This window comes from Chlamydotis macqueenii, chromosome 1 (assembly GCF_036417535.1).
Source record: "Chlamydotis macqueenii isolate bChlMac1 chromosome 1, bChlMac1.mat, whole genome shotgun sequence".
NCBI lineage: Eukaryota > Metazoa > Chordata > Aves > Otidiformes > Otididae > Chlamydotis > Chlamydotis macqueenii.
The window spans coordinates 178052716-178080306 of record NC_141556.1 but is presented as its reverse complement, the minus strand read 5'-3'; positions in this window follow the sequence as shown (position 1 = coordinate 178080306).

Below are 27591 nucleotides of genomic sequence, written 5' to 3'. Positions count from 1 at the left end.
CTTTACATCATTATTTACAAAATACATAGGACTCAGAAAAGTAGCATTTAAAAATTAATCACATATATATATACACACACACACATTATCTCTAACTTACTGATCTGAGGTGCACTCTTCATAACATCAACTCCATTTGCTTTGGAGTTCTAGTATCATTTTGACGGATTCTCAATGCAAATGGCTGCATTTTGTGGCCAAAACTATTAAATCTATTTCAGAAAGAGGCATATATTGCCAGCGTATCTTTTGAGTACAGATAAATAACAGAATACTTCTATAAGAACAGAACCCTATAGTTTTGGGCACCATAGAAAATATTTTTGAAAACTAACTGTACTGCTTTGGCATTAATAAGAACCCTTTCTCTTCACATGCAGCAAATTCTCTTTTCAGATTAAATTACATAGCTCATACACTGCGCAGTTTAATGACAGATAAATGTAAGTTTCTATATATAGGTTATTTTCTGCCAAGGTTTCTTCTTTTCAAGATGTCACAGCAAACCACAAATCAAAATACAAATTCAAGGTATTAATTATTACTTCTGATTCTCACAGTGCCAATTAATGTCAAGTCACTTACCACTCAATAAAATCAGAGATTCTAAGAGAAGTCCTTGACATTAGTAAGAGCTCAGGAGCCATTATATGCTTCATATACTCCAAAGTAGTCTTGATTAGTGCTTAGGGAGCAATGCTCTATTGCTCTCCAATTAATGTCAATGTAGTTTTTAAAGGAAAATAAACATGACTAGCTGTTGTTTCATATGAAGATATTCAAAGGATGTATTCTGTACTCCTGATATTAATGAAAACTAATATATTTGTTCATTAAATGAACTTGATGTAGCACTATGTAAGATGTACAGGGATGATATAACATCTTTAATACTTTGCTTATGAGATAACAATAAAAAAAAAGTGTGCCATATATACTTTCAATAATTTACTCCAGGTTGAGATACAAAAATGACAAGGAAAAAGCAAGTTAAAGAACCAGAACATCAGCTGTTGAAAATTTGTGACATAGGTTTCATAACAACAGCTAGTTAAAGATCAACTTGAAACCAGTGATGAAACATAGAAGACGACCCAGGAAATGAAATTGTGCTGTATGAGGACTCTACATAGTAAACTGAGAGTCCTTCTCTGTTTAAATGCACAGTACATAAAATGTATCCTTCCTTTTATAGTTCTTATCACATTTTTTTTTTTACAACAAGTTAAATGAGTAAACATTCAGATATTGATAGTGGGGAAACTGAGCTCAACTCACATTTAAAATTAAAGATAATTCTTATATGTGCATGTTGCCTTACTGGCCTAGGGAAGATGGGAAGAGAGAGAGAGAGAGGATTAATTGTTCTGTTTAGTTGTGCTGCTTTTAAACCTCGTGAGTTTGTTGGAGAAAGTACTACTTCCTTCCTGACACTTGTATACCCATATCTTTCACAGGAATTGGATGGTTTCCAGCGGCATCCCTTCTAACTGCTGAAAGAAACATCAATTTCAGCATGTGACAGAGTTGGTAAGCACTTGGGTCCCACAACTAGTGGGATTCCTGAAGCATGCCAGATACCGAAATGTGCACTTAAAGTTGTGTAACTTCTGGAGAGAACTATAGTACTTTGCCTAGCCTGGCTCTTGGATACCTATCCAGTAGAAGATATGTAGTAGTAGCTTCTCTCTCCAATTAACTCCTCTGTTGGACGTGACAAGGAATGTATAGGTCTCCTAATCAGGGCTAACCTGTGGTTTGTTCCCTTGGGAAGTCCATTTGCTTTATCCTCCTTACTATCACTGGCCCACCTCTGTGGTCTCATCTATGGACTGTACCAGTGCAATGGTCCTTTCGTGCTCCTTACTTGCAAAATTTCTTCCAAGGTCAGCTCTCCATTAGACTTTTCACCTCATTTTCCTATTACCTGGCATTTGAGAATCCTGGCCTATTGATTAAACAGTCATAAATCAGCAAGATTGTGACCAGTGAGTTTCTGCTTCATGAAATGATTAAAGGAAGATAAGGTCTTACCTGTATTCCTTGACTTTAATCATTCTGTTGTTCACCACTGATGAAAAGAAATATCTCTAAAGTGTGCTCCATATATATTTTTTTAAAAATTCTGCAGTTTATAAACTATACTGTCACTTCACTGACTGACTTAATTTATCTGCACAACATGTTTTACCTGTTCTTGCTTGCAGTTGGGTTCTTCTATGTATAAACTTGATCAAGTCACAGTGAATCTGACTCTGTATTGATATTTTCAGTTTGCAGTCATTTTGTTTTGCCCTTGGTGAAGGTTTGCACTAATGTTTAAAGCTAGATGTTTTCCATTGTAGGTAATTTCTTTCATCAGAGTTAGCAAATGCAATGCAATAATTTTTGTATATATAAGAATATTGCTTAATATACATTTATTTGTTAGTCGCTGTTTGTAAAGCAGAACATAAAGTCTTATTTTCTCCTCATTTTCTTGTGAATTGCCAAAGCTATTTTTCTTGCCAAATTACTTTCATTCTTTCCCAAAAAGCTTGTAAAATGATATGGAGGACTATTATTCATCTGTACTCTTTACTTTCACTATAGCTTATATTGTAGTCAGAAGAATTTAATATACTATCTTGTGGCAAAAATATTCCAAAGAATGCACACCTATTACTAAATCTCTTCTTTAATCTGTTTTCATATCTCATTGTATACAGGTTATATCACCTCTGCATTGTGATAACTAGCAAAATGTCATTATTTTAAGCAAAAGGATAATGTAAAGAAATGTAAAATACAAGGTAAAATAGAATATAAAATACTGTTCTTCCTCTGCTGCACAGACAGCTTTTTTTTTTTATAGGAATCCATTTTCCTGTAACATCTGTCTTTATTCCAAAGAGAGATTAAAAAAAAAATTAGCACTTAGATAAACGTAGTACAACTGGAATTTTTTTTTATTTCAAAATGTTATTATCATTATTATAATTACTTTAAACAAAAAAACCACATTCAAAAAGACAGTTATTTAATGTTTAATTAAGATTATTTTTTTTTTCCGAACCAAGTTACTGTATGCATTCTAGTTTAGAGGAAACATAAACTACATACAGTAGTTAAGAAAAAAAAGGAAAGTAGCTGCACAGTCTGAAATTCCAGGAATTTCATGAAGTCCCAGGAGTCATTATACTATTTACTACAAGGATTTAGCAATCTCAAAATGGTACAGTTGAAAAAAAAAAGTTCCACCAGAAGAAAGAGGAATCTCCCTCTTACATATTTGAGCAATGCCTTAGTTGGATCTTGCAGGTTTGTTTTTGGCCTGGTGGAAAGAGAAAGCCAGAGCATGTTCCAGAGCACTGTACATGGAGGGATTTTCCATAAGTGAAATTTTTTTTTTCTTTGATAGAAGATACTCAGCTGTCTTCTTTTTCTCTTCTCCCAGAACAGAATACTGATGTCGAGAATGATTTGTCTTAATAAGTTTTTCCAAAATAAAATTTTCCTTTTTGTTGAAATGTGTATTTTGGAAATATACTTGGATTTTAATATAGATTTAATTTTCCATTATATCCTCAATGTTTTAATTTAAGAATATTTCAACATTTTGTTTAGTATTTTACTTTATTTTGATTTGTATGTTATTTTTGTAATTTTAAAATTATTTTATTATATGGACTTTTACAGTTGATTGCCTTTAGGAGCAGGGTAACTTTTAACTTTTGTTTTATTATTTAAGTTTTTCCTTTATTATTTAAGTTCACTTATGACAGGCTGTTCAATTTTGTTAAACAGTAACTTTAGTGTTTTCAAAATATAATCATAGCTTACATTATGTTATGGCTATTCATGTTAGTAAGAGTTACTCACTTTTCTGTATTTAATCAATCATGTGCTACACATATACCAATGGGTAGATACAGGTAATATGCAATGAAATACCTACATTCACAAAACCTAGAAATAAAAGTAATTGCACTAAATTGGTGGAGGAAAATTAGTGACCTAAATTTGAGAAAGTCAATATTCCATTATGAATCTTTTCAGGCAACCTGTCCCTTGGAAATAGCCTATTACTGACTACATCACTTCATCTTTCTTTGTAGTGTATTTCTTGGCTTGCATGCAGCAATATGAGTTTGAGGTTACCTTTCTTCAAATGTTAATGCAATTTTTATACCATTTTAAGGCACTTTTACTATCTTAAAGATTTCTTCTATGTGCGTCCACTAGGTGAAATCTGTTGATCCCTAAAGGCAGATATGCATAATCGAGATATTTTCATGGATTTTGATTTGCATTTTTCAGGAGTATATTTGATATCTAAAGAAAGTGTCTTTCTTAATTGGAAATTTGTGGTAAAATAACCACTTTTGTACTCATCAGTACATCAGTTTTAATACCTGTATGTGTTAACACAAACATTTTGCACTGCAGGTGATGTGTTCAGCAAATTATTGTGATTGCCTATTAATTGCAAATAGAGAATACTAGTATTGCATAGGTTTTTATAAGCTCAAAAATTGGTTTGTTCCTGTTACCTGCTTTATATTTTTAAATTAAGTTTAAAATATATCTAGATTTAACTTTCAAGATATCAAAATATTTTTTTTTTCCCAGAGAATATGGAATTCCGGTAAGAAGATTTAAGTCAAGGTACAGAGAATATTACTTCTTTAGAGAGAGACAGGGAATTATCTTACAATAAATACTCTGCTTATACATATACACAAAAACACACACACACAGCACAGTGCCAGTCATACAACACTGCAAGCAGATACAAACCACAGCACAGTGGTCAAGACTTTGTAACGACCCTATGAACTAATAAATGAAAGAAAGATTATTCCAAAGTATTTGATGTAATAAGTGAAAGAATCCACTAGACTCACTAATTGACAGGAAAGATAAGCAGGAAGGAGCATTCTCTCAAAATTCTCATATCATTCAGTTACAGGTAAAGAGAGACATGAGAACAGGGGTGATATATACATACATCTTTATATATACATGTATCATCACTATTCTCATATTTATCATAAGGCAGAACACATATTTAACAAACAAACAAACAGAAAATAGCTTATCCAAAATAAAACAGAAGATAATTTGTAGATTTATAATGTAGAAGTAAGAAACATACACATTTATTTATCACACTTACTATATAGCAGCCTTGACCTGCTTAAGTAAAGATCACATAAGATCAAGGAGAGTAAAATGTTCAGTAACAATGATGAAACAATGAATTTCTAATGTTTACTACTTGGGTGTTCTTGAAGCGTGTTTTTCAAAAATGTTCAGATGAACCTGATAGAAAATCAGTATCCTTGATCCTCCTTGAGTTTTGTGAGGAGCAGCTTACACCATGCGCAGAAGGGCTCGGTTCTCCCCAGCTCAGAAGACATTTGAAAGCCATTCTGCCACTGTAACCTCCTTCTAGTGCAGTGGGGCCTGCTGCATGTTTGGGAGTCTTAGTCATGGACCAAATTTGATTTTCTTTTTTCTATGTTTTTGGTTTTTTTTTAAGAAAGGTAGTATGGACTAGGTGAGATTTGGTTACATATACAGTGACAAAGCTGGTCAGAAATTCCCCTTCTAAACACTTTTCCACTGAAATACAATGCTTTATCAGATTTGTAACATTCCCCAGTGTAGGTCTTTTTTTAACCGACATTGCCAAAACTCTGCTATATTGCTTACAAGCATCTCCACCCATCTCCTCACTGTCCTGCTTGCAAACTTGATCTTCTCTGTACCTCTGACTTCTGACTGCCTTGCTTTCCCTGGCCTGTGCTGACGTGGAGCTGGGCACCCAAAAGCTGTGGTCATTTAGTGCCTGGAAGATACCACCAAAGGAATTGGTGCTGACTTGGCCATCCAGGACTTGTATGATACATCTGTTCTATTTAAATAAACAATACCAGTGGGTTCAAGCACTGTCTTAAGTCCAGCTCTCCATGAGCTCCTTGATGCAGATTTGGCTTGAGAAACAAATATTCTCCCAGACATTGCTTTAGCCCAGTTCAGTGGTGACACAGGCATAACAAGGGCTAACTAATTTGGAAGGGAAGACAATTTGCCAAATGGAGACAAGACACACTATGATCTTGGTGAGGGACATTTTATTCTCTGACAAACAAAACGTTCATTTCACTGCTTCAGGATACTCGGGGAATGGATGGCACCTGATTTCCCTTTTATTCCAATATTTTTTTTCTTCTTTTAAATAAACTGTTCCCTAATGGAATATAACTGACTGTCCTTATTAATCTCTTGATAAATCACTCTGAGGCTAAATATGTACCACACTTACAGGAAGTAGCTGTGGCACCTGCAGGAATACTAAAATTGCCTTATCTCATCAGCTGAAGTATTGATAAAAATGTATACCTCAGGACCTCATACATGCACCCTCACTTAAATCAGGACAGCTTTGTTGCTCTCAGGACTCGAGATAGCTTGGTTACTAATCACTTTCTGATTAAAAATGTGACATACCATTAGAAAATGAAAGAGTGAAATTGACGTAAAATTATTAAATAGAATTATTTTCAAATGTCACTGGAAAACTGTTCTGCATCTAAAGAGATAGCATAGAACATGATTTAAAGATATACCCTAACAGCCTCAGCAGAGAGCAGTTAATTCATGAGATCTATCCTAGACTCTGATACAAATTCCCTCTGGTGTCGCTTAATTCGCTCACCCTAGCTGACTTGCACTACAATGGAAATGCTACAAGATACTGAAAACAGGGTTTATTGCAGTAATATCACAAGTATTTATGAAAAACAATTTTCTATAACTTTTTATTTCCCAAGTGTTTTACAAATATCTTTACTACAACTGTTAAAAATTACGTTAGTTTGTGCCCTGTAATATTTGTACTTTCTGATCTCCACGTATTTTCTCTATAGCATGAAATAAATAAAAAAAAGCTTATTTAAGGAAATAAATGAAAACTGAAGTCACTCAAAACCACATTCTATTGCATGTCAGTTATGTTTATTAACAGTGTTAATAGTTAAGATAACTCTAATACAAAACCACTTTTTTTCCCTAGGTTCTATGTTACAGACATAAGAATCTCTAAAACATCATAAGCAAAACTCCCTGGATATACATTAACTTTTTTTTTTAGTAATTCTCCTCAGTCAAATTGTATTAGTCACAGACAGACTGCTGCAGGTACCATCAATTACTACTTGTGATAAACTTCAGATTATTAGTATTTCCATAGTTTATTTTCTAATTTTTAACCCTAGTCTCTGATCTACTTTTTTTTTTTTTTTTTTTTCTCTTCTCACCCTGGAAAATCACGTTCTGTGTTTGATTTCACAGATTTAGAGTCATTAAACAGTCTTTCAGTGATCTGAATCTCCCACTATAATTGGGAGCTAAAATTTTGATTCAGTTTTACTCTCAGTCCATTTGTCTCATGGAGTGAGTTGGCTCTGAAAGCAAATGTCTGCAACACACAGTGAGCCTCAAGGCTGAAGGGACAAACTCTGCCACAGAGTAGGCAAGGTCGGCCTCAGATTTGTCTTGTGGAATTAAACTGCATAGACTTGTTTTGAGATTGAGCTTTTATCTCTCCAGCTAGTCACATCAGAGGAACTAGTATCATCAGTCAGTAGCCGAAGACAGAAGATGGGCACATGAGTTTCCTTGCAGTGCCTAGACACAGGTTTTGAATGATTTGGCTGAGGATCTGTCACATTTCCTGCTCCTTCTCTCTCTCTAACCTCCAACACTGAACATACATCTCCATGAGTAACCTGTTTGGACAGATTTTCTGTTGCCTGTCTCACTCATGTCTGGATGTTTTTTGCTCTTAGTTTTTTTTCACCCTTTGAGAAACAGATACATTTGACTTGAATTGACCTGAAGTTGCTGTTACTTGACTCCTCTACTCTTAAGACAAAATTAGACAAAATTTAACAAGTGTGAATATATAAAAAAACCACAACCAACCTACAGACAATATCTATTGGCTTGAATATCTTGACAATTGTGTGTAGCTAGAAAGAACAGAAGGTTTTATTTGCCTCTGAGGTGAGGCAAAACAGTCTCTTTAAAAGCCGTAATTGTCTAGTATATATTCTTATATGAAGACAATTTTTGCAACACACTTCATTATTATTTTATGTAAATCAATAAATAAGTCCACAGACTTTTATTACAAGCCTCTAAAGCTACTCACATTCATCCATATGCTTCATTCCAGGAATGTGCATAATGTAATTGACCTATAAAAGCAAGTAAAGTATTTTTGGGGGAATGTAGTTTCTCTGTAGTATGTCAGTGATTTTACCCTTTAAAACTTATAACTGAGAAATTTCAGAAGAAAAAGAAATGTTATCTGCAAATTTAGTTGTAGTTCCTAATCAATTTCCTAACATCTATGGATTCATTTTCTTCAACCACCTTCTCAGACATAAAAATCTTATGTTTTTTCCTTTAATCATATGATTTTGGCTCTTAATTCCCCCCATTCTTACTTTTACTTTTTAATCAATCATCTGGCTCATGCAGCCACCTGGAACCTAGGAATTTAAAAGGACTGGTGAAGATGTTTGCTTTTCATAAGGATGAATGCATGGCACATGCCAAATCACTTAAAATGTCTGGTTTTACCTCTTAATTACTTCTCTTTCCTGTCACTTCTAACCAACACTCATCCCTTTCAAGGGAGTTCCATCACTTAACCGAGCTTTATGTGGAAGTGTTTTTTAGTTTGACATTTGATAATTTAATCTGTTTCTTCCTGTTTCTTAAATTATAAGACACGGGAAAAAAAATCTGTTTCAACTTTTATGTGACATTTGTGGTTTGATAGAACTTTATTATATTAAAAATCATTTAACTCTTTCCTAAGATGACAAAAATGTTGTGATTTTAATAATTACATATTTGGAAACTTTTTTACTTTTGGTCATCCCATTGCCTTTGTACATTTTCCAAGTTTTGTTTTATCTTTTTTTTTTTTTTTGATCAAGGGAACAAAATAAACATAAATTCATGTTCCAGGAACACTGTGTGTTCTACAGTGGCACAACATTGTTTTCTGATTAGTTGTCCATTCCTTTCCTAATAAATCCTAATACTCAATTTGCTTGTTTGACTGCTTCTGAACATTAACATGATTACTATATTTTCATAGAATAATGTATTATAACTCTGAGATCTCCTTCCTCTGTAATACAAGGTAGTTCGGAGTCCTTCACTGTGCATACAAAGTTAGAATTGCCTTTCTCCTTATTTTTTCCCATGAGTATCACTAACTATAATACTGTTCAGCCTGTGAATCTAATCACCATAAAATATCATTAAGGCTAATGGAACATTTATATAGATAATCACAAAGCTTACTCTGTTATATTAGAAAAGGAAATAGATAAGCTTTTACACTTCTGGATAGAGTTGTTTGTAATATAGCAATTAAGTTCTGTAGAACATTTTTTTCCCCAGTTAGTTAGGAATAAAACCCAAGAATTTCTAAATCTTCTGTAAAAATGGTAAGGAATACTGAAATTTACAGCTCTGAAACACGTCAGCAGGTTGTCACGCAGCTTCTCAGTTTCATTGTCAAACATTTCTTTGAAGAGTGGGTGGAAAAACAGACAGAATTTGAAGCCATCCTCTAAGGAAGTGTTCTATTGAAATGCTACATAATATCCAGAGGGAAAAATGTTTACATTTTTACTGATTGCCATATTTTTTTTTTGATTAATTAGATTTGCAGAAGCTAAGAAATGTTTACTGTAACTTAATTATTCAGCAAATGTGTGCTATGAAGCTTTTGCTGTTTTCTGTAATATGCCTCCTACAGCCCATATCAGAGAGGGGGCACTGAACAAGAAAATGTTATATGTATATTGGTGTAAAAATTCCTGTGTTACAATTATACACCATGGTGAAGTCCATTGCCTTTAATGAAAATGAGAAGGCTGTGATAAGCAGCATGTTTTCAAGATAAGACACACTTTGCCTTAATGTTTTCTCTTCTCTAAGCTGTTTCACAGTTGAGTACCCATAACTGAAATACTTAATCCATTGCTGTCACGAAATGCAGCAAAAGTTTCTATTATCATATGGTATTAAGCCTGATTGTTAAGAACCTGTATGATATACTACCTTAAATTAATTGAACAAATTTAAATTTTAATTGCTATCAGTGACCTAGGCATACAACATACAAAGTACTGGAACAAATGCCCTCATTAACTCATCTAGAGCTTTGAAATCAATGTCTTTCATAAGGAAATGCAAAAGAAGGTGCTTATTACCTTTGATGTTGCAAGCAAGATGTTCTAATCTTGGAGGATATGATTTGAGCGAGAGATAAGAATGAAATACAAGATATTTCAATTTAGGGAATCAGAATGCAGAAAAAAAAATTGTACTCTTTTCAATGTATTTGCAACAATGTAAATATTGGATCACTTGAAAGCATCTGCAATAAAAGACATGAGTTTAAACTGAAGTCAAATGACACTAAATATAACAGACATGGCAAACATAACCATATCTGTAAAAAAAATAAATCAGATGCAGCATATTAATCAGATATGCCTTTGATTATGGAAGATAATTGTCTTTTTAATCTTCTCAAGCAAAGTGTTCTCTGGGTCATTCTTTCAGGGACTGATTTAAACATAAAAATGAAAGCCATGGAACATGAAACATATTTCCTTGATTGGAAACTCTCTTTCTTATAAACTCCTAATGATAATGCTGTGACAGATAGTCTTTAGGCATTTTTGGCCATCCTACACTATTATCGCCAATTAAGTGCAGTGAAGTCCACGTCACATCTTCCATCTGGAAAACACTTCCTGGCAGCAGGAATTCTAGTTAAATATAGTTAAGTAAAAGGTTGTACTGCAAGTTTATAGACTCTGAGCAGCTAAAGTCTCCTCAAGTTGCCCTTAATAATGGGCAAGTTTTAGTACTAGTTTTAATATTAGTCATGGTTAAATGTATATATTTCAAAGTAACATGAAATAAAATACAGCATGAACTCATGAAAAATTGACTATTCCAGGAAAACTTGATATTTTTATTTATTAAGTTGGTTAATCAAATGAAGCAAACCTCATTGATTTGTATATCAAAAATGTAATCTGTAGAATGTCACAAGGAAGGTGGCAGCTGGTTTGAAACTCAGATAATCAGTTTTAGGTGTACTTATGTAAGGGTGGAACTCAAATGTCTCATTCTTTTCTGGATACCATAGGGCATCCAAAACATTCATGTGGAAGTAGCTGAAATAGCATAGAACCTCTGGGAGACCCATGCTTCCTTGGAGTAACAGCTGAAGATGCCTTTGTCTAAGGCAATCCGAGATTGCTAACCTAACATAACCACAGATAATAAATCAAAATGTTTAGCTAAAGCACCAAGGCCTATCTCTTTTTACTGCTCTTCTCTCATCCAGAAAAAAATTGATTTTGTTATTTCTTTCAGTCATCACTGACTCACTCAGATTTCTGTTTTCACTTAAATTGTCTACTGACTCCTCTTCTTGTCTTACTTTGTTACAGGCAAGTAACAAACTTACTCATAAGTCCTTAAATGCCCATGGGAAGACCACACCACCAACTGCTGAAATTATCGCAAAATACTGATATTATATGTATTAAAAAAAAAAAAGGAAAAATACAGTCAGACAATACTTTTCACTAACAAAGTGGCACTTGAAGAGCCAATTCCATTTTTAGATATTGAACTGATCCTTGCAGTAGTAGAATCATAGAATCATAGAATCATAGAATGGTTAGAGTTGGAAGGGACCTTCAAAGGTCATCTAGTCCAACCCCCCTGCAAGGAGCAGGGACATCCCCAACCAGATCAGGTTGCTCAGAGCCTCATCCAGCCTGGCCTTGAACGTTTCCAGGGATGGGGCTTCCACCACCTCTCTGGGCAACCTGTTCCAGTGTTCTACAACCCTCAATGTAAAAAATTTATTCCTAATATCCAATCTAAATCTACCCCCCTCTATTTTAAAACCATTACCCCTTGTCCTATCGCAACAGGCACTACTGAATAACCTCTCCCCATCTTTCTTGTAGGCCCCCTTGAGGTACTGGAAGACCACTATCAGGTCTCCCCGGAGCCTCCTCTTCTCGAGGCTGAACAGCCCCAACTCTCTCAGCCTGTCCCCATAGGAGAAGTGCTCCAGCCCTCCTAACACCTCTTTTGTGTTGAAAAAAAGGGGCACTCAGATCACTGGATTTTTTTCAAATGGAACTGATTTTTTTTTAATACAGCTATTTTATTAGGAAATATAAGTATAAATAAAGTAGATGCTCAAACTATCTCTCCCGTTTAGTAAACTATTCAAACACAATGGACTTTTCTCCTGACTTACAGCTACAGTCAGGTAAGAGCTGGAAAAAGTGTAACAGTTTAAATGAATTCTTTCAGAAACAGGAAACAATAATCTAAAAAAAAAAAAAAGTCCACATCTTCAGGCATGACATTATCTTAAAAAGATGAGAGAAAAAGCAGTAGTAAACCTGTTTTGCACAAACCTGTTATTTTGCATTAGCGTTTCACTTGTAAGATTAAACTTTTTTTCCTTCAGAGTAGGAATAGAGGTACATACTTGGATCCTGTGACCTAACTGTATCTGGGAATATATTCTGCAGTTGTCAGAAAATGTAATTAACATTTCCTTATATAAAATTCAGTCTTATCTGTCTTATCTGGTTTTTTTTCTGTTTTTCCCATGTATAACTCTTAAAAATGCACACTAACGGTAGTTACATTGGTGCAAAGAGCTAAAGAAACCAGGCTATTGTTCAAGAAAAAAAGCTTGGAAATGCAGTATTTATTGATTTCACAGGATATTATTGTCCAAATTTTTGTTTGCCCATCTCTCTTTTGGACCTGTAAGCTGGAAAGGATCCTAAAGCTAAGTTTAAGCTATCAAAACTTGTGCTAGTCTTGAATACATAAGCTTCTCATAAACCAATCAGAAGGCTCACTTAGGATCTGTAGCTGAAAAAGAATACATGTAACATATTTTGCATAATCCATTTTTATACTTTTTTAAAATTACTGAGAAAGGAGACATCTGTTGTACCTATTGAAATATTGAAAAGTTACAGTTTCCTTCTGTGTTATTTATTCTTCAAGTTTGATAAAGATGACTTATTATTAAAAAAGATTAATACTTTTTTTTTCCCCTAAGAGCAAATTTGGTTCCTGAGAGTCAGAAAAGTAATTTCACCTTCTTGTCAATCTGATTAGCAACCTGAAAAAGAGGTTATCCAATTGAATGCCTCAGTGCAAAACAACAATGAAAAATTTGGTATATAAATTATTTAGTTATATCAAATTCTAATTGAAAAATAAATACAGGTCTTCAGTTAGTATGAATCAAGAACAATTAATGACGTAAAAGGAATTGTAACATTATTTTTCATTATGTTAATTGCAATATTATTAAATGGTAAATTGCAATTCAACATTACATCTACAGAACCACTCAGAAGGAACAGAAATTGAGCCACTAATAAATGTCTTGCTCTTGTTGTTTATTGAATTAAATTATTATAGATGTAATTATATCATCCTGCTTAGCCAAGTGGATAAAATGAAAAACATTCTCTTATGTTTAATATCAGAATGAATCTGGGCCACTAATACTCTCTTTAATCTTTGTAAGTCACTGGGAAAGTGTATCAAAGCTTACCTGGCTTCAGGGCAATCAGGAACACTAAAAGCATGTCCAGAACAAAATGAAATTTCTAGAGATCTTCTGTTGGAAGAACTTAGGATATTTAAGGCTCCCTAAGGGAACTGTCATATTCCTTGTTTGCTTAAGGTGTTTCAAATAGGAAGCTTTTTAAAATATAATAGTTGCTATTATTTAGATTAAGTCATCTTTCAGTCATGAAGATTCAAATGGTATTTAGGGGTTACTGTAAATACATTTTTACTAGCCACTTTTACAAATTAGTTAAAAAGTGTCATTTTTAAGCCAAGCTGAGTGGCTAATCTGGATCCTTTGAAGGAAAGTAGAAATGTAGAAATCATAAATGGGATTATGTCATTCTTTCTCTTGCTGACAGTAATGATTATTTTTATGTCCTGTGCTTCCACAGAACCTGTGCAAGGTCGATTCTACATGATGTCAAAAGATGAAAGGTAAAAAAGAAAAGATTCTTTTTAATAGTCTCAGAAAATATGTATTTATTTCAATTGTACAGAGGTCATAGCTTCCTCTAAGTTATTTCATTTGCCTACTCAATGTATTGAAGAGGAAGATGATAATTTCCTAGATAACTAGAAGTATGTTAAATATTACACGTCATGTGATAAGCTTACAAAATGGGACCATCAGTTTCAGTATTACTGGGTTGTTAAAATCTTGTAAAATAGATTTATGTATTAGTTGTCACTTCTTTCTAAAACAAATCATCCTAATCCCCTCTAATATAAAGGAACACATTTTGATATCTTTCTTTTGCCCTTCATAAAAATTCCTAGAAATACCATAATACCGGTATTAGTAATAATGGGTCCAGTCTTGAAATCTATTTGTATTTTTTACACAGGGAAACACAAAAAGTGATACTTTTGCCTGAACAAAGGCTGTGCAACACTTTACAGTTGGGTTTTGCAGCATTTGGCCCAGATTTGGTAACTCTCTTTGCCATGCAAGAGAGCAGGTTACAGTGGCAGGCCAGGAGCCAATTTATTACTTGGCAGAGCTCTATTGCACTCAGAAGATTTACCCTGTGAGTGACTTTTAACCCATAGTGAGTCTTCATTAAAGATGTAGTGTCTCTGTATACTCACCTTCCTATTTTGTCTGTATTTCTTAAACATGTGGCCCTTATCTCCTGACTTCAAAGTCAGCAGTGAAGCAATAAAAGCATCATAAGGACTAACTGTAGCATACAAAGCTTCCTATAGCTAAGTCCTTTCTCCTCCATTATCCTGAGGCATTTATGCAGACAGAAGCATATCTACAACAGCAGATGGAAGAGATTCAAATGGCTCAGCCCAGCAAAAAAAAAAAAAATCTTTATTCATGGATATTTCTCTGTTGCTTAGACTGATCTCTTAACTAGAAGAGGCTACAAAAGCAGTGAGGCTAAAATAATTTGAGATGGGAAAATAAATGTAAGAACTGGCACTACATCTTGCATGATGGTAAGACATACTTCAGCCAAAACTAAACAGTTATAGGAATGGTGAAAGAATTAAACTTAAAAGGGAAAAGAAATGGAAATAACTGGCTCTGATTGAAGCTTTCAGCCCTTCAAGAAGAGGACTATTATTGACATAAGTGCCTGTGGACATGAACAATACAATTATCCTTCTGTAAGCTAATTTGGAAGATTATGTACCTTCTTCCTTATTTTTTTGCCATTCAGCTTGGCATCAGATTGCAAACTATCTTCTAAATGCAGGGATAAAACTGTCTCAAAGAGTATAATCACTTCTGGAGTTGACAGGTGAAGGCACTACTTAGTCACATAGCTGAATTTCATGCCAAGGTCATCTCAGATTCTTTTATTTAGGGATATGCTGGAACTGAAAGTTTATAAAAAATTTATACATATAGAAATATACATATATTTGTGTGTGTGTGTTAGTCTTAGGCTGCAATTGTCAAACACTTATTTTAAAAAAGGAATTTAAGAGTACTAATAAGCAAGGAGTTGCTTTTAACACCACTCTCTCCTGTTTTATGTCACCACTGTGCCAGTTACTCAATACTGTTATAACAGTTAGTATGAAATGGAACATATACTTCAGTACTTGACAACTTCTATAATATAGCTAAGGTTCAGAAAATGAAAAATAGTATAGGTACACATGTAAAATATAGTAATCTTTTTACAGTATCCTAGGAAAAATTATAAAATACTTTGTAGGAAAATGCCAGCATAACAGCAAGTGAATACTTCAGTTACTGAATATAGGCAAATACTTTTTTTTTTTTTCTACTGAGAGTAAAAATAGATTAGCAGGCTGCCATGCTGTCCTCTGGATTTTTTCTTTTTCTCCTAAAAAAATAAAACCAGCTTCAATAGGTACTTACATTAGGAACTGAGCTCGGGGTCCTTTGGTAACATCTTTTTCTGCATTAAAAAGTGTTAGCTTTGCTGTATACAGTTTAACCTCTCTCAAGTAATTTACAATATGACATAAGATAATTACTGGAAAAAAAAAGGTAAATTACTTTCCTTACCAAAATTATGCAAAGACTCAAAAGAGAAAAATCTGTATTAATAAGGGTTGCCTGTCCGTCTCTTTAATTTACTGTGTTCAAAAAAACATTTACTCATTTATAGGTCAAACAGAAATGAATATTACAACATAAAATGAGTGAACACCTCTAATTCTGTGTGTAGGGTAACAAATTGCAAGTAAAATTGGATTAAGGTGTAATTTATGCCATCTACTCTAAAAATCATCATCTAATGTGGTCTAGTCTTATGTTCAGTACTTCTATTTAAATGAAGAATACAAGGTACTATGACATACTGCATTCAGTATTAAAAAAAATAATACAACAAGTTTTGTGGGGTTTACATAAGACCACATATATATATAGAAGTCCAGAGAAGCTAATACTCTGTGGTGAAATTGCATTAAAAATTGCCATATTAGTATGAACATCCAAATGAATTCTGTAAGAGCATTTGAAAGAGGCAAGGTAGAGACAGCAGTAAAAGCATAAATAGAACCTAAAACAATCTCAAATCATTTTCCTGAGAAGTATAGCCATTATTATGGTTGGAAAATCATCCATCTGCAGAAAGGTAGTGGGAGACATAGACATAAGCATTCTTGCATTCTGAGATTCAGGCTGTAGTAGTGCTTTCAGGAGTGATACTTCAAGAGTGCAGTGGACTGGTGCGGATCCTGAATAACAAAAAGGTATTTTACTCTGAGTGGGGTGTATGGTGGCACAGATTTCCTTGATTTCAGTATAGTTTTACCACTGATCTCAGCAGAAAATTTTTAATTGAAATAATTTTAAGCATGGTAATACAAGTTAAATATAGTTTTAGAATTATGTACATACCTAACATGTCAATGTTTTGCATTAAAGTATGTTTTTTAGAGTACTGTCCTGGTTTTATTTAGTGAGAGGGGCTATGGTGGCAGCTTTTGCAAGAGGCTGCTAGAAGTTTTTCCCCTTTGTTCAGTGGACTTGGCCAGGCCTGCACCTAGGGCAGACCCGCTGCTGGCCAAGGCCAAGCCAGTTGGTAGCAGAATGTTCCCTGATAACGCTTCTGCGATAATGTATTTGAAAAATGGAAAATAAAAAAAAAAAAAGAAGAGAAGATGTGAAGAAGCTGGAGCAGGGGCAGAGTGCGGGAGGCGTGAGTCTTTTGGGCCTTGTGGCCCTCACTCTCTGGCCTCCTACCAGGCGGCTATCTGGGCCTGACTCGACCCAGCCCTGCTGAGAGAAGTGAGGAGAGGAGATGTGAAGAGAACCTGAGAGGTGTCTGTCTGAGCCAATAGTGAAGAATTTATTGTGAGAGGAATGCAGGTGCCAAGGTCAGTGAAGAAGGAGGAGAAGGAGTAATGCTGCTCCTGGCCAAGATTCCCCTGCAGCCTGTGGTGCAGCCCATAGTGAAGCAGGCTGTCTTCCTGCAGCCCATGGAGGCCCACAGAGGAGCAGAGATCCACCTGCAGCCTGTGGAGGACCCCACGCCGGGGCAGGTGGATGCCTGAAGGAGGCTGTGGCTGGTGGAGGGCCCGCTGAGACCGCTGTTCTGGAGGGACTGCAGCCTGTGGAAAAAAATGACCCATGCTAGAGCAGTTCATGAAGGACTGTAGCCTGTGGGACAGACCCCATGCTGGAGCAGGGGAGGAATGTGAGGAGTTCTTCCCCTGAGGACGAAGGAGCTGCATAAAGCCATAAGTGATGAACTGACCATAACCCCCATTCCCTCTCCCGCCCTGTGCTGCTCAGGGAGGGGAGGAGGTAGAGATAATGTTAAGCCTGGGAAGAGGGAAGGGGTGGGGGGAGTTTATCTTGTTCTCTTTCTCATTGTACTGTTTTTTTTTTTTTAATAATAAACAAATAGTTTTCCCAAGTCAAGTCTGTTTTGCCCTTAATGGTAACTTTCAGGATGTCTCGCTGTCCGTATCTCAAATTTTGAGCCTTTTTCCTTTCCATCCCTATTCCCTTGGTGGGTGGTGTTGGGGGGGGGGGCGGGTGGGGAGTGAGAGAGAGTAGTCTGGTCCCGAGCAGGGCTAAACTACAACAAGTACCATGACCTAAATTCAGTCTGGTGAGGTTAAGTCCTCTTTATGTTACACTGTGTTTATTGCAGCCCTGTATGTCTGGAGATTTACTTCTTATCATTGCTAATAAAAGGCCACAGGTCTGTTTTAACACCACAAAATGTCAGAACTAGGACTTACCAACTTTTTATCTGGACTTACTATGCTATTGTGTGCAATGTGAACTGTCTGTGAATCTGTAATATAAATGCAGTATAGAAGAGTACAGACATGAGAGGATGGCAGAGGGTTGAAAGCAGAGGCACAGGATGGTATTGGAGGCCCAGGGCTATAAACACTGCAGTAGTGGTCAGTGGCCACCTGTGGAGTGCAACCTTAACAGCTGGATACAGGTAGTTTCACGCATAAAAAAGAAAATAAAGAATAAATACCAAACATATGGGAAATGTACCATGTAGAATAGATTTGATATAAGATGGGATCAAAGACCAGTTAAGGAGGTCGTGTTAGAAAACATATGAAAATATCCCAAACAAACCCAAGAGCAAGGAAGAAGACATCTCCTGCCCCTCCAACAACAACATCATATTCCTCCTGGAAAATTATTTACACTGATGATTTGCCCAAACTCCTCTTCTTTTTTTTAAGGTAAATGGAAACCATCAACCTTAGAACCCACTGGGGAGCTGGACGGTTGAATGTAACATCACAGAAAAGCAGCAGATACCAAGAACTCTGTGTATAATAATTTTACCCGTACTATTGATGAGAATTAGCTGTAATAGGTAATTTGAATTGTAAACATTAACAATTATTAGAATACTATAGTTATTAGAATATTAATATTTCCTTGATTACACTGCTGAAACATAGGCTAGTGTAAGGATCAGTTACTGATATAAATTCTTTATTGTGCTTATATTGTGTGTTTCTTCAGCACACACGAAAGACACAAGGGATGCTATTACATTATGCAGGTTTGCTGAGAGTAACTCAGTCTCTCAGTTGGATGAAGTTCAGGAATGAGCAGAATATACTTACATGGCTACTGATACAAAAAAAAACCCCCGTTGTATTTGCTTTTTACTGGCTTCATTTTCTATATGGTAATATACTTAAATATTTATATGGTTTCTTTTACATGAAATATAATTTATCCTCAAAGCTATTTATATTACTTATCATTGAAGCAACCTTTTGAATTCAAGAAGTTTTGCTATTACCATTTCACACATGAGAAATAGAGATGTTTGAAATATTTCTACACACTGTTTCACCAATACGTCAAAGCTCTGTCCAAGCAAACATGTACAATCAGAATCACACAGCATGATGTGAAAATACCAGCTGGTAGCCCAGTTGTGATATCCTGTTACTCTACTCACCTGTTCTAATGAATGTCATGCATGTATGTCTACAATCTTTCCACCTACGGAGCTAGCTGCCTTATTGCAAAACCTATATACACCCTAAAAGTCTAACAGTTAGAGCCTTAAGGGTACTTAATCATATAAAAATATAGATAAAAGACTGAGAACCATTTTGAAAACAGCCCTTATACATACATGTCTATGAGGAGCTGAAGATCACAAAAAAAAAAGTCTGATTGGTATAAAGAAGAAATAAAAGCCTCAAATTCTCATTTACTTAGAGCTTTAATCACCGAACTGTCCTTCCCTATTTACATGAAATCATGAGCAGGAATATATATTTTCACAAGTTAATCCCTCATACTCAGTTGACATGTATTTCTTTAAACAGTATCTTCAGTAACAGCTCTGCAACCTTGCAATGTTTGGAGCAATGTTACACACTTTAGTCATTATGCATATGAAAGAAAACAAAAAAGGAAATCTGACCTCTACTTTTCCTTCTTTAGCTCTGTTTTTAATTGCAAATACAAACAGATAGCTCTCTAAATACACACTGGGAACAGAACAGATGATCAAAAGAATCAATTCACATGTAAGCAATTGTCAAGTTAAAATTCAGATATTCAGATTTTAGATAGGAACCCACTTCCATAATGAGTCTGAATAAAACTCCTGATTTTTATGCAATAATTTTATTTCTGCTTTTTTTTTTTGTTCTTTGATGAATATTGTAACGAAACAAAGTTTTCTGTATGACTTGAGCCCACTTCTGTTAGAATAAATGATAGTTTAGCACAGAGAGACTTTTGCAATAGTGTTAACTTTGTTTGAACTTGAAAACAGAGTCTGGTGTGGCAGTTACAGCAGGGTCAAGTACTGTAGCTGGAACAATTTGATTTTTAGCTTTGTGAGACCGAATATCAGCTTTGACTCTTCATAATTGTTTTTGAGATCATCTAGGCAAGAAATGCAATCTGTAGGTGGTAGAATTAGGGTATACTACAGAAGCAGCTTTTAATTTATTCACAAGATCGGTTAATTGTAATGAGATCTTTATGTCACAGATTAGGAAGAGAGCCAGTGCAAGCTGATTCACAGGAATCTATTTCAAAGTAGAGTCTGGTTTAACATAATAATAAAGGGGATTGTCATTCTTTAACAAAAAACATAGCCCATGCTTATAAAAATGGTAATAATAGCTGTATGTACAGCTAAAACTGAAAATACAGGCTCATAATTTGTGGAGACAATAGGAATCTGTGCTCTATGACCTTTTGTAACACTGCATTTTGTTTCATACATTGTACTGAAAAAAAAATTCATCGGTGTTGTTCTGATGTGACTGGGTCAACTAAGGATAACCCTATGGCTGCTTCTGGTCTGAAACAGGTAAGTGTCACTTGCAAAATTTAATTCAGTTGCCCTTGTGCCATCTGAACTTTGTCACCACAATAAAAGGTTTGATCAAAGAAAGCTTGAATAGTGACAGTTAATAATGATATCTACCTCAGGATGAGAAGAGAAAAATTAAAAAAAAAAAAGAGATTGCAAACACAGAGGAGCTGGATTCAGGCAGCTGAATAGGCATCAGAGGAATTTCATCAGGGGAAAATGTTATAAATTAAGCAACTTCTACTATCAAATTGCTTTTAGCATCACTCAGATTTATCTTGCTTCTACTTTGTTCCCCAGTTTTTCTTTAAATGCTTTTCTAAGGCACATGCTGAAAAAAAAAAACTGTGAGGGGATTCAATTTACGTTTAATTGAAAAGTAGTGCAAAACTGGTTTTTATATGGATCATATGGGCAATTCAGTCTCATATCAGTGTTGAACAGATTTTCAATGACAGGAAGGTAAAGAGTAAGCTTGTTGGAATTCTGTTAGGTCTATTGGCATTCTATTGGTGATAGTTATGGACATGGATGAAAAGTTACCAGAACAATTAATACTGTTTTATGTATTTAATGGAAGAAAAATTAGATATATACGTAATTGTCCTGGTTTTGACGGGGATGAAGCTGATTTTTTTCTCAGTATCTTACGTGTTTTGGATTTACTATGGTATTTGGTATGTGAAGAATGTTGATGATACAATGATGTTACTAGTTGCTAAAGAGACCAAGGACTTTTTCCAGCTTCCTAGGTTTCGCTAATGTACAGGTGCAAGAAGTTGGGAGGGGTATAGCCAGCACAGTTGACCCAGACTGGCCAAAGAGAGTATTCCATACCATAGAAGTCATGCTCAATATATAAGTGGGGGTTGGCCAGTTTGGGGAAGCTCTCTCTCTCTCTCTCTCTTTCTCTTGCTGCTCGGAATTATTTTGGGATTGCTTTTCTGTTTCATTTCTGTAATTGCTGATTGGGGTGGGTTGTATCAATCATTGGGTCATTGGGTGGTGAGAAATTGTGCATCGTTCATTTTTTGTATTTTAGTATCCTTATATTTTGTTATTATTATAATCTTCCTTTGCTATCCTAGTAAACTGTCTCATCTCAACCCATGAATTTTCCTTTCTTCCTGATTCTCTCTCCTATCTTGCTGGGGAGGGAGAGGGAGAGTGAGCAGCTGTGTGGTACTGGATTGCTGACTGGGGTTAAACCACAACAATAGATTTTGGTGCCCAGCGTGAAGTTGACGGGGGCTGTCTGGTTCAGTTAAGAGAACATCAGACTCTTAATCTGAGGGTCCAGGATTTGAGCCCCTGGTCAGAGTCAAAGGGTTGAGGTAACGACAGATTTGAAAAGAGTTTGTTGAAAACAGATTTGTTATAAGCATTCATTGTGTTGATTTGATCATCACTGCCACAAATGTTGTTTTATTTGCTCTCAGAGTTATTTTTTTAGAGCTGTATTGGGTAGCACCCTACTTGCTCTATGTGCTGTTTGTGGCTTATCAACTCTAGGAGTTGGATTAAAGGTATCATTCTGCTGTGCTGTGTAGCACTGGTTTGTATGGTAATAAATGTTGATTACAGACAAGAAGATATCTGCAAAGGAACAGATAGTAGCTGATAGGTTCTTGGACTAATATATCAGTGATGTGACTGATAAAGTTTAGGTCATTGATTCTCTAAGAAGTTGAAAAATGACAGAAAAAAAAAAAGCATATACACAGAAAGATTAACCTTTTCAATAAAGCAGTAGTTCAGCTTCTCCAGAGCAGAAAGAAACATCTCTAGTTACAGTTAATTTTCTTAAACTATGCCTGCAAGCTAATTAATTACTGACAGTTAGCAGTAATTAACATTGGCTCACCTATCTCACTTTAGAGGAAATTAGATTGTTTTTTGTAGCTTAAAATGTTACATGCATGATTGGGCTTGCGTTTGAGTTTAAACATGAGCTGGCAGAGAGGAGAAGGTTACTTTCTGGAGGATCATACAAAGACATATGCATCAAAAGTAGACTGCATTTCCAAAAAGTTGAAACGAATCTCAGATGTTCTCTGAACTTTGTTAATTGACTGATTAGGATACACATAAGCTGAGTGTTTTCTGAAAAAATTAATTAACCTGTACCTTTTTCAGTCTATACTTAGTTAATATAGTCTAGGAAGGGGATACTACAGGAACTTAATACAAAATTTGTGTCTAAGAAAACTGGACCTCAAGCTGATGAAATCGGTTCTTTATCTGCTCTTATTTTGTTGTAGATCAGACAGCCCCATCTCTGAATTTTGGAAAGAAACTGCCCTTACTAGAGAGACTGAGAAAAACTATGCATTTTGTACTGTCATGTCCAATAAATTTCTTCTTCACGGGAAAAGTGAAGAGTATAAAAATAATTAGACATCTGCTTCCTCACTGATACTTAAGAATTGATCATATAAAGATCCTATTGAACTCTTTTAAGAGTTTTATTTCAGTGAGCAGCACAGATTTGGGCTCTTCCTGGTGAGTAATAATTATTTTCCTTCGATTTTATGTCTCCGTGGTTACTCTGTTTTTGAGAATCTTTCTCTCTTTCCCTGGGAAAGCCCAGATATGATCACTACCCTGCAAAAAATGTAAATAATTAGTGTAATAAATTTTTTGCAGTCTTTATTAACAGGTAGAAACCTTAGTCTCTGTCACTTAACTGAACACTTGAGCCTGAAGGAGACATAAAACATATTATCTCTGCAAATGTCTACTCAGTCATGTCTTCTGGGCTAATTTCTGTTTTTCCATACAGTAATTAAAACAATAGCTCTTCATGCTCAATTTATCAACCTAGTAAAAACCAGTTTCAGCTAATTTCCTGTCTTTGAGAAGCTTTGTTAGGGTTTTTTGTCTTTTTTTTTTCTTTTTTACTTGAGTAATTTTTAATTACAATGCAAATACTGCTACAGGAAATGTATTAAAATACCATGTACCATAGATTTATAGCTAATGTGTCACCCTTTCTGTTTTGTGCTCTTGATATTTTGAAAGGCGAAATAAGCTGTCTTGATATGCAAGCTAAATATTTGGATAGAGCTGTTCATTGAATTGCCTTATATCTTATAAAATTATAAAACAGTAAATGAATCTATTTAGACACTAGATTTTTTTCCAAAGAATTTTGTTGCATATGATTATTTTAAAAGATACGTGGGTTTAATAGAAGATTTAACAATTAGTAAGAGCAAAAATATTTCTGTACATTTAATTAACAACCAAAAATCTAAAAAAAACCCCAAGGAACATGCTGAAACCCCACATTTTGTTTTGTAGATCTCCACCACTCATTTGAAAAATTTATGTCAAATTAAACATTTACTGTAGCTCCACATTGAATTAATCCCATTTGTGGTAAAATTATTTTAATGAGTAAATATCAAAATATGAAAAACCTTAATATTTGCCTTGTTAATATTTTCTGTTTACTTTTTAAGCAACTCATACAGTGTTTTTTTTTCCATTGAAAAAAAAAAAACCCTCAGACAAAAAATCCTGAACTCTAAATTAAAAAAAAAATCTGTTGGATGAGGCCCTCTATAGATAGAAGCAGCCTCACAATCTCATGCCACAACCCCTGGTCATCATGGGGGACCTCAGCCACCCCAATATATATTGAAAGAACACAGCAAGGCATAAGCAATCCAGGCGGCTCTTGCAATGCATTGATGATAACTTCCTTCTCCAAGTGGCAGAGAAGCCAATGAGGAGAGGTGCTATGCTGGACCTTGTTCTCACCAACAGGGAGGGGCTGGTGGGGTATGTGGAGCTCAAGGGCAGCCTTGCTGCAGTGACCATGAAATGTCAAGTTCAAGATCCTTAGGGCATCAAGGAGGTTGCACAGCAGGCTCTCTATCCTGGACTTGAGGAGAGCAGACTTTGGCCTCTTCAGGGATCTGCTTGGTAGAGTACCATGGAATAAGGCGCTGGAGGGAAGAGGGACCCAAGAAAGCTGATTAATATTCAAGGTTCACCTCTTCCAAGCTCTGGAGTGAGGCATCCCCCCAAAAAAAAGGAAGACAGGCGAAAACACCAGGACACCTGCATGGATGGACACGGAGCTGCTGGACAAACTCAAACACAAAAAAAAAGAGGCCTACAGAGGGTGGAAGCAAGGACAAGTAGCCTGGGAAGAACACAGAGAATTTGTCCAAACAACCAGGGATCGGGTTAGGAAAGCTAAAGCCCTGATAGAACTAAATCCAGTCAAGGATGTCAAGGGCAACAAGAAAAGCTTCTGTAGGTACAGCAGGGATTAACGGAAGACTAGGGAAAATGTGGACCCTTTCCAGAAGGAAATAGGAGACCTGGTTACCAAGGACATGGAGAAGGCTGAGGTAATCAACAACTTTTTTTGCCCCAGTCTTCACTGGCAAGTGCTCTACCCACACCATCCAAGTCACAGAAGGCAAAAGCAGGGACTGGGAGAATGAAGAACCATCCACTGTAGCAGAAGATCAGGTTCAGGACCATCTAAGGGACCTGAAGGTGCATAAGTCCATGGGACCTGATGAGATGCATCTGCGGGTCCTGAGGTAACTGGAAGATGAAGTTGCCAAGCCACTATCTGTCATATTTGAGAAGTCATGGCAGTCCAGTGAGGTTCCCGATGATGGGAAAAGGGGGGATATAACCCCCATTTTTAAAAAAGGAAACAAGGAAGACCTGGGTAACCAGAGGCCTGTCAGTCTCACCTCTGTGCCTGGCAAGATCATGGAGCAGATCCTCCTGGAAACCACACTAAGGCACATGTAAAATAAGGAGGTAATTGGTGACAGCCAACACAGCTTCATTAAGAGCAAATCATGCCCAACCAATTTGATGGCCTTCTACAACAGTGTTGCAGCATCAGTGGACAAGGGACGAGCAACTGATGTCATCTAGCTGGACTTGTGCAAAGCATTTGCCGCTGTTGTGCATGACATCCTTGTCTCTAAGCTGGAGAGACATGGATTTGATGGATAGACCACTCGGTAGATAAGGAATTGGCTGGATTGTTGCACTCAGAGTCATGGTCAATGGCTCGATGTCCAAGTGGAGACCAGCAATGAGCGGCATTCCTCAGGGGTCAGTACTGGGACCAGTCCTGATTAACATCTTTGTCGGTGAGGTGGACAGTGGGATAGAATGCACCCTGATCAAGTTCACCGATGACATCAAGCTGTATGGTGTGGTAGACAACCTGGAGGGAAGGTATGTTCATTCAGAGACACCTTGACAGGCTGGGGAGACGGGCCTGTGAGAACCTCCTGAAGTTCAATAAGACCAAGTGCAAGGTCTTGCACATGAGTCAGGGCAATCCCAAGCACAAATACAGACTGGGCAGAGAATGGATTGAGAACAGCCCTAAGGAGAAGGACTTGGGGGTGCTGGTAGATGAGAAGCTCAACATGAGCTGACAGCCCAGAAAGCCAACCGCATCCCGGGCTGCATCAAAAGAAACATGACCAGCAGGTCAAGGGAGGTGGCTCTCAGCAACCTGATCTAGTTGAAGATGTCCTTCCTCCTTGCAGAGGGGGGAAGGGGTGTGTGTGGTGGGGCTGGACTAGATGACCTGTAAAAGTCCCTTCAAACCCAAACTATTCTGTGATTCTATGATTCTGTGAAAACCTTAAAAGCAATTAGGCAAATCTCAACCCTTCCACTTCATAACAAATTATTTACTTTAAATGTTAGTTTGTTGCTTGGATTTTTTTTTTCATCAACAAGAATGTGTATTAAGAATGGGCAAATAGTCAGTATTTTTTTTAATATAAATTGCCTAGCAACAAATTTTAAAATATTTTGACCTTATTTATTGTGAAATATTTGTTTTGACCAATCACTTTCTTGATCTCATTTTATTGACAAATATTTAGCATTTAATAAATTTTCCTTCAATATGTCAGCTATATGGTAGAGATTTTGATCAATATTCTGCTTTAAACATTTAAGATTGCAGGTCTGAAACGCAGGTTCTGGGATCATTCCTGAAACAGTCAAGCGCAATTCACTCTTTTGAGTAAACTTATTTATTAAAATGCTTGTGAAACATGAAATCAGATTTAAGTATAGTCAAGCAAGTTGATTTATAAAGTCAAATTAATATTAATGGTCAGCATTTTTGTACGCTTCGCTCTCGAATCAGCCTCCTGCTGCCAAGAGAAGCCAATGGAACAAGTATATTTTGCAATAAGCCCAGAGACTCCTACTCTTCTCTCTTGCTTAATCAAGAGGCAGTGCAATTGTTTAGTGAAGTCTGAATGCTCAGTATCCAGAGAAAGAGACCTCTGTTTACCTTCAGACACCTTTTCCCAACATTTTTTTTTTCTCTTCTTCACAGACCTCTCATTTCAGCCATTTTTCAGAAGATAGCACCATGAATTCACAATGAAATCAACTAAAGAAAACAAGGCTTTTCTTTGTTTTAATCATTACCTTTTATGCCCATAGTTTTTATACCTGTGTTTGATATGTGACTTTCAGATATTTTGCTGGACTCGTGGATGCATAAGTCCAGTCAAGCATGTGGAATGGTACTCAGAGTGAGCCATGTGGGCCTCCCACAAGTCAGCTGTCTGGCCTGACTCGGCCGAGC